This window comes from Frieseomelitta varia, unplaced genomic scaffold (assembly GCF_011392965.1).
Source record: "Frieseomelitta varia isolate USP_RPSP 00005682 unplaced genomic scaffold, Fvar_1.2 scaffold_637, whole genome shotgun sequence".
Lineage (NCBI taxonomy): Eukaryota > Metazoa > Arthropoda > Insecta > Hymenoptera > Apidae > Frieseomelitta > Frieseomelitta varia.
This window is the reverse complement of record NW_025110409.1, coordinates 26,711-35,605: the sequence shown is the minus strand read 5'-3', so window position 1 is coordinate 35,605 and position 8,895 is coordinate 26,711. Positions and strand designations below refer to the sequence as shown.

Sequence of the window (8,895 nt, the reverse complement as noted above, 5' to 3'; positions counted from 1 at the left end):
ACGATTATTGTTATCGTAATGCTCATCGAATCGTTAAACACACGCGTATTAATTAAATGATATTATTAATGAGATATAAATGGAAGCAAAAGAGTGTCGAAAAAGCGACGCCATCGAAGAGACGCCAACGATAGGTTAGAAATTGCGAGCCTAATGCAACGTAATACGTATTGTTGTCACGAAATTCGACGACCGAATGACCGCGACATGTCTCGTCTCGCAGTTAGGAAAATAGTAGGGGATGGGGCGATCCTGTCCGAACAGGCACGATAATTACGACGAATATATACATTGTGTTTACTTTTTGCGACGTCATGTTCAGTCGAAAGTGTTTATTTGTTATGCCAAAGGGACAGGTGCAATATAAAGAACTTTATACACACACAAAAACGTTGTGTTTATGTTGAACTAAAGAATGAAGTTAAAGAATTAGCAAATAAATAAAAAATGTTGTAATGGAAGTGTATGTGTAAAAGCATACAATAAAATATGTGTGTGTATATATATATATATATGTACAACGAGTTAGTCAATTACAAGTGAAAATATTTGTACTGATTAGAATTGAAATTAAATTTTGATATAAAATTATAAATAATTTTAACATGATATGAAATGTTTATATGCTATTATTTCTTTAACTGTTGAAAATTATATGTAATAATTATTGGTTAAACCTTACCTTGAATTGAAAAATGTAAAAATCAACATATTATATTAAAAATTGATAACAGAAACACAAAGCTAACAACTATTGATTTAAATTTTTACCTAAGAACTTCTGGGTGACACTTTCAGGATGATTTTTCTGGACAATACTTCCTTCTTTGCAGGTGACGTGTGCTACTCTCCGCCATTTTTAACCGCCAATTTCCAGTTAAAGATCGATCATGAGACATATCGATTATTTCGAGAATCATAGGAAGTATTGCGTAGGAATCATATTGCGTATTTCACCGTTGGGGCGTTGTAATCGCTCGTTTCACACGAAATGATAACTTGAAATAAAAAATAAAAAACTCTGATCTAAATGAAATACTTAAAATTCATAAGAAATTCTTTCAAAAGAACGAAAATATTCACACACCTGATGAAAAATTGCCAATACTTTAAACTGGGACATGAGAAATTTTATTATAATACGCAATAGAACTATTATTTACGTTAGTACATAGGTTATTTAGGTTAATAAATAGGTACATCCTTACTAAATTATTGAATTTATTATTGGAATTGTTAATAATTACGCAATGTGAGGTTAAAGAATTAACAAATGAATAGAAAATGTTACAATAGAAATAAAAGCATATTATATATACGTATATATAAAAAGCTAATCATATTACAAAGTCACAATATTTGCTGGTTAGAATAGAAATAAAAGCAAGGTATTGGAAGCAAGGTATTGGTTAAAATAGAAATAAAAGCAAGGTATTGGAAGCAAGGTATTGGTTAGAATAGAAATAAAAGCAAGGTATTGGAAATAAAAGCAAGGTATTTGCTGATTAAAATAGAAATAAAAGCAAGGCACAAGGTCACAATATTTGCTGGTTACAATAGAAATAAAAGCATATATATACGTATATATATAAAAAGCTAATCATATTACAAGGTCACAATATTTGCTGGTTAGATTTGAATTTTAATATAAAATTATAAATAACTTTTATCACAATATGTTCTGTTTAAATGTTTATATGCTATTATTTCTTTAATTATTGAAAATTATGTGTAATAATTATTTGGTTAAATCGTACCTTGAGTTGAAGCCGCAAATGCACGTTTTATATTAAAAATTAATAACACAAGTAGAAATTTAACAAGTATTGATTTAAATTTTTACCTAAGAACTTCTGGGTGACACTTCCAGGATGATTTTTCTGGACAATACTTCCTTCTTTACAGGTGACGTATGCTACTCTCCGCCATTTTTAACCGCCAATTTCCAGTTAAAGATCGATCGTGAGAAATATCGATTACGTTCGAGAATCGCAGGAAGTGTATTCCGCATTTCACCGCACATTGGCGCTGCAATCTTTAATTAATTTAAACCCAATACGCGCGCATTTCGCACAAAATGTTAACTGGGAATAAAAAATATAAAATTCTAGTCTAAATCAAATATACAAAATTCGTGAGGAATTCTTTGAAAAGAACACTAGATGAAAAATTGTCAATACTTTAAACTGTTATAATTTTGTGAAAAAAAAATTGTAGAACAATTAACTTGATATTATTTTAAAGAGTGAAGTCCCCACTTTAACTATCTTGAGTTTCTTTTGTTCAAAGATATTTATTTTCACATATATTATGTTGTTAAACAATATATTTCGATCAATTTTTTCTAATACTTTTAAACAGATGTAAATAATCAAATATATAATGAATTTTTCGTCATCCCAATTTCCGTCAATCGCTGTTTTAAATCGTTGTACTCCTTCATTGATGAAGTATCCCACCAAAATTTATCTCGTCATGTCATTCGTTGGGATATTTAAATCGACGAAAAATTAGGCCCGACGTTTGTCGTGGCACTCGCTCGGGAAAACAAGCGGATGCAGGCTGCTGGCCGTCAATCGAGTATCTAGAGCACGAACGAGCAACGTGGTTTTTTGTCGGAATTTCCGGTAGCGATTTATCAAACGAGAAAGATGCTATCGGGCGAAGAGGAGCGACCGGCAAGAAACCGACTTCTCGCTCGGAGGGCTGGCTGGAAGGAGCTAGAGAAGCGGAAGCACGAAGAAAGAAGGAATGGAAGGCAGAAGAAGCGAAAAGAAGATGGCTCGCGAGGAGGCTATCCCGCGCGAGCACGGAACGCGTGGTGGTGCTATTGCAACCAGGGGCAACCGTGTATGCATGCTCGAGCGCTATCAAGTGTCAAACGAACCGAACGTAAGAAAAACCAAACGCTGTTCGAGGCAGCAGGCCACGGAATTTTGAGAGAACGCAGCCAGACAGGAGAAGAGGAGAAACTCTAGATTCTAGACGATATCCTTCTCGTAACAGTCATCCACGCCGGTCGGGGCCCTCTTGGCACGTCACATTCTTGACAGCTCGAGGAAACCCGACCAAGAGTGTCCTCCAGCTCGACCACCAGCCGATTCTAACCCCTTTTGCTTCTCCACTTTAGAGACCTTCAAGAGCGAATTTGCCTGCAAGGTGATGTACCACGAAATATACATCGTGGATCTAAATTCGTGTAATTTTTAACACGCGTGTTCACGTCCGTTTTAACGCTAGTTAATCGCAAATAAAAATGTGTTACAATTTGATCGCATAAAAATATATAATATTCGAAGATTTTCTAAATTAATAGATTTAGCGTGCTAAAGACTATACTAAAAAGACGTGTACACGTTCAGAAACGTGATTTCTAGTTTATTAAACCTACGGTATATAAATGAAAGCTTCTCGAAGCCAACCAGAGTTCTCTCTCTGTTTTTTCAAGATATTTTTTTCAGGTTCATCGTGGATCATCGGTGCATCGTTGTCCTTCGACATAGTCTAGGACTGGAGAACGTACGTACATAAGTGCATCCGCGAGAAGGAACGAGCTTCGCCGTTTTCTCCCTGATTTCTTTCGAGCAACCTTTACGAAGTGGCTCGTAAAAGAAATCCTTGGCAAATTGGGCCACGCGACGGGCCCAAATTGTTCTCGTGTTTCGACTCGGTGTTTCGGCTGGCCGTGTTTCGACGACCACGAAAATCACGCGAGATTTATTCCCCTTCCTCATTCCTCTTTCGGCAGGGTCTGGCGTTAGTTTTGACAGGACTGCGAGAAAATTTATCGAGGAGAGTGTAAAGACGGTGGCAGCTTACGACCCGACAATGTTTTCAGCTATTAGACGAAACAAGTCCGCTGCTCTTTTACGAGCAGTTGCGGTGACCCACAACGCCTCGTCCACCTCGAGCCACTACCATTTTTCGATCGTAAATTCTATCGGTGAGTAATTTGATATTAAATAATAAAACTCGACGAAGCTTTGTGGATCTTCTGAAGTTCAATGCTTCTTCTGAAATTTATTCGGTGGTATTGGGCGAATTACAAAAGTTCTATCGGTTCTTAGTGCTATGGATTGCTAGAATTGTACTCCTCTACAAATAAAAGACATGTGTAGAAACATGGGTGAAAATAAGTCAATGTCTAAATAGAAATTTCTTTCTACTCCTGCATTTCCCATTCAGATTCATGCAAATGATAATTATTTATGATATAAAAAAAAAAAGAAACAGCATAATTTATTATATTTCTATTGCGTAAACTTTTGTCGAGAGAACCTTCGCACCCATTTAATAAAATCAGTCAACGAGGGGCATTTTCCGTGAGAAGGAAATCAGCTCGAGAAGGAAGAAAGAAAAATAAATGGAAAGCAGCGGAAATGCTATTTAAAAACGACCACTCGTCCGATCGAAGCTGTGGCTGTTATCGGTTTCAAGCGAGATTTTTACGAGCGTGAACGTTAAACGATGTCGTAAAAACGTCGAACCGCGATTTTCTGGAAAACTCGTAAATTCTTGCGCCCACTTGTAACAGACTCCAAAGCTTTCCACGATCTCGACGGGTTGATGCTCCGAAATCTGATTAATTTCGTTTGCTCTCATATATTCCGATCGTCGATATCTTCGATACTTGAAAATGAACTCGAACTGTTTGCATTGATAGCCATCTTTCGTTAAATCGGTTTTAAATTAGTAAGGCAATACCGAGCTTCAATTTTTTTAAATTGTATCTCCGTGAAAATATAAAAGATATCGTTAAATACGTTCAAGTGTCTGTGATTGATCGGGAACTTGCTGCCAGGGGTGGTGCTTGTATTTCGTATTGCAATAATTTCAATGCGTCTAAATACTTGTTTACGGAGATACAGTTACACTAAGTACGTGTACTACATGTACATACATCGAACTGACCACCCGCGTGCGACCGGATCGAAGAGAACTTGGCCACGAGTGGACCAGCGGAAAGAGAGATGAAAGGGAGAGGAACGATGACGACGAAGAAGAAGAAGAAGGAGAAGAAGAAAAGGAACCGTAGGAGGAAGTTTTTGCTCGGTGTTGCACATGTGGCCAGCGGCGATTCGGCTGTGATAAAAGCTCGGGCCCGTTGCTCGTGCCTCGCGGCCTCGCGGGACGACCAACGACGCCGCGCCGGCCCCCGAGATACAACAGCGGCTCGAACAGCGGCCGGGATCGAGAAAAGGCCTTCTTCGGCAAGTTGAGCGAATCGCGTGTGCGATGGTGCGCACATCCGCGCCACGAAAGAACGAGACACAGTGCCCGGAGTCCAGAGGATCGAGGAGCGTGTGTCGCGCGTTACGCACGTGCGCCACCCTTCTTCGATCCTTCTTCGAGCCGGTTGCCTCGATTCACCGCCTTTTACAGGCCTCCCTGGTCATCGAATTAAGACGACGAAAGTCGGCGACTTTCAACGTCATTTTATTTTTCGGGATATTCAGAGACATCGGAGGATTCTAATCACGAAGCAATATCAATCAAAGACGAGTTGATTCGTCTGAATTTTCTCGGTTCATTTATGTATCTTTGTATTTTTATTAGAATTATATTGAATTATATTGTATTTTAGCGGGGAGTGGGAGGATTTGTAAAAATTAAAACTGACCTAATCCCTTTGCTTTAAAAAGTAGTTCGTTCTCTTTACCTCGATATCTCTTTGTCGATGGTGTGCATTCACATACTGCATCGAATGATGGACCGCGCGAACAAATGATCCCGCGTTATAAATTACGATAATGGCCGAAGACGTTACAATCAGAGTAGTAATTAGTCTCAGTCGGCACCGATCGAACAGTTTATCGTTCCACAGCTATCGTCGTGAGTTTCTTCTTCTTCTTTTTTCTTTTCTTTTTTTTTCATCGTAATTCACAATAGAAAACTGACAATTTCTCATCGATTCTAGAATCATAAACAATCGTGTTCATGACTTTCTTTTTAGTATACGATTCTTTTTTATTTTACCATATAAAAAAAGAAGCTTCTATGCAAAGCTGTGCTCGTAATCACTTACGTACGATTATGCTGTCTTCTTGCAATAAATACATTTCTGAAAATAAATCCTTTGGTTTATTAACCCTCACGAACGAGATAGCTTCACATCAGCTTGTATTATAAGCACAGCGATGATCAAGTCAAACTTCGTCCAGTATTTCCCTTTCCACGTGCCCTGAAAACAAATTTTCGTGTTAGATTTTTCTTTTATCGAATATACGAATGTACTATTAATATTTCCAGTAATTTTCTTTTCTATACTCAAATTGCCTCTGTCGTGACTATCGTGCAACGATTAATTACATAAGCATCTGGGCAATGAAATTTGAAACACAAGAAAAAGCTTGACTCCTCTCGAGAGTCTCGATTAATACCTTGTCTATCGTCTTACTCGCAATTTGGTCCGAGTCGCTTTGATAAATAAGTCAACCTCCGTACAAGAAACAAAAGCAAAAGATAAGGGGAAGGGAAGATAAAGAATATGAAGGCCTTGGGAACGAAGAAAGACACCGACCGACCTAAGGAGGAGGACGACGAAGGGTCTCTGAACGGTATATCTATGATCGGACGTTGGACGAGAGAGGACTAAACGTCGCGTCGGCAGCGCGAATTCAACGCGAAAAACGTACAAACAGACAGGGATTCTTTCCGAGAAGCTAGCGGCTGTCTCGTATCTCGAATCACTCTCTGCCAAATGCCAATTATCATGAGCCGCCGCTAGCAATTAACAGGCAACAGGCATCGGCGAACTGTTATATTCCTTCTTGGCCTCGTCGGAAAAGGGGAAACAGCCCTCGACCAGCTTGCAGCTCATTCCATTCGTTCGTATTTTCGCTTAACGCCTCGCGCTTGGCACATATCTCAGATAAGAAACTTCGGATCGGATATATAATCGCACATTGTGGCACACGAAAGTACTCGAACACTTTTCGTGGAAAATCTCTACACGACTGGTGTGTAATACGTATTGATTTTCAACTTTCACCGACCGGAGAAGGTTGTGATGGAATTTAGGTTTCTTTCTCCACCGAGATCTATTTGTATGTGCTGTAAATCAGTCTTTTTCAGAGTTCATTTTTACGAGTTGCAGTAAAAATAATCTTAAGTGGTCGACACGACTCTGCTTCGTACGGCTACTCCTCCAGTTTCAGGTCCTCTTTTAAAAGTCCTCGATATTTCGTTTTTGTTTTTTCTTTTTTCTTTTTTCTTTTAATCTCTTTAAATTGTTCCCTTCTTGACACAGGTACTATTACATTTCCAGAAGAAGCAAAGAGTTATCGAGAATTGACGCGTGAATTTGAAGAAGCAGAGTTAGAAAAATATCGATGCAAGCATCCAAACTTTTCTAAATTTAATGCATTTAAAAGAACGTAAATATGGAAATTTAATTAGAGCTGAAAGTTTAACTCTGTCATATGTCGAGAATAATGATCGAATCTCCTTGATTCTTCTTAAAAAGGAAAAGAAAAATTGATGTCTCGTTTTCGTTATCTAATCTAATTTAATTGCCACGTTCCTTTCTGTCACAGATGAATATGAGCAGAGAGAAAATCATGGGAGGATCGACGGTACTTAAGAAGTTTCTCCAATCAATCGACGTTAGAGATAACGTTGGTCATTCCATTAATTCGCAATTTTTTCATAAATAATTTTATGCAACGTTACGTTGCACCGATAATATTTTCTTGTGGGAATAGCAATTAGTTTTTTTTCAAAGTATATGCAATTTTAATGTAATATATGATACGATGATTATGAGCCTTATTTATTATCTGTAACATAATTTGATGTGTATATCTTGGAAAATTGAATAAACGAATGAACTTATACCTATCTCCGTCCGATCCTTTTTCCCAAAATAAAATAAGACGTGTACGAATTTTCTACACATAGATCTTGGAGAAAAACTTAGACAAAATTCATAGTAAAAATTTTAAAAATGTAACGTACATTTCTCGAAATCTGCGAATTTCTAGAAATTCGACGTCGTTTCTAGGAATCAGTAAATCTATCAGGAATTCGATAGCATTTCAAAGAACTGTTCAAATGTCTGATAACGATTACTTTACTATAAATCTTCCTACTAATCAATCAATTAACGTTTTTCTTCCAAGAATTCCCCTTTCCTCCATTTTTCGAATTTTCTGTGCTATAATAGACCGCGCAACAGTTGCTAACAATTGTGATTGATTAAATAAACACAAAACTTCGTGGAAATATAATTTTACACATTACCAATTGTGTTAAGATACAATTTCGATCCAAAATTCGAGCGCAGTTTGCATGAAATGAAATTTAATTTTAGCGGGTGTTTCGATCTATTGGGGAACGATTTGTGAATCTTTATTGATAAGTTTCGTAGATTAAGTAGGATACAGAAAGAACGCTGAAAGTCTAAAAATAAGGACACGATCGCAAAAGTTCGCAGATTAACTCTTCAAATTCGTTTTTTTCTGCAAATGAGAATTTCTTCAATTTATGGACACTGAAATGCTAGCGTCGCGTAGCGGCGAAACGATGGAACTAAATGTACTACGTAATTTTGAACGAAAAGATGCTGCCATCTAGCGGATGGATCCTGATTGATAGAAAAAAATAAAACGGGGGCGTAGAATCTCTCTCTGAATTAACTAATTACTCTTTTCCTGGGTTAAATTTATGCACCTTGGGAATCGCATATTCAAGTGAAAACTCTATGGAATATTAACGCGCAGTTTTGCGCCAAAATTTCTCTTCCAGTAATTAATTGTCAACAATTGTTGCACCGTGCAACTGTCCCTCTTTAAGCGACACGATTAATTTTCACGTAATTCAGGAACTTGGTTGCAAAAAGTATAATGATACTTTTATTCATCTAGAAAATATTTATCTATATCCCACATTCTGCAT

At 37.4% G+C, this 8,895-nt stretch overlaps 2 long non-coding RNA genes across 2 annotated transcripts; one reads left to right on the top strand and one right to left on the bottom strand.

The window, feature by feature from the left end:
• Nucleotides 1-1,889: 1,889 nt before the first annotated feature.
• LOC122534761 lies at nt 1,890-6,118 on the bottom strand. Its single transcript, XR_006307986.1, has 3 exons — nt 6,026-6,118; nt 5,660-5,913; nt 1,890-2,084 (listed from the first exon to the last, which is right to left on the bottom strand). It is a non-coding gene; the product is annotated as an uncharacterized LOC122534761 (long non-coding RNA).
• LOC122534760 lies at nt 3,266-7,760 on the top strand. The gene is made up of 3 exons (XR_006307985.1): nt 3,266-3,943; nt 4,879-7,157; nt 7,250-7,760. It is a non-coding gene; the product is annotated as an uncharacterized LOC122534760 (long non-coding RNA).
• The last annotated feature ends 1,135 nt before the right edge of the window (nt 7,761-8,895 follow it).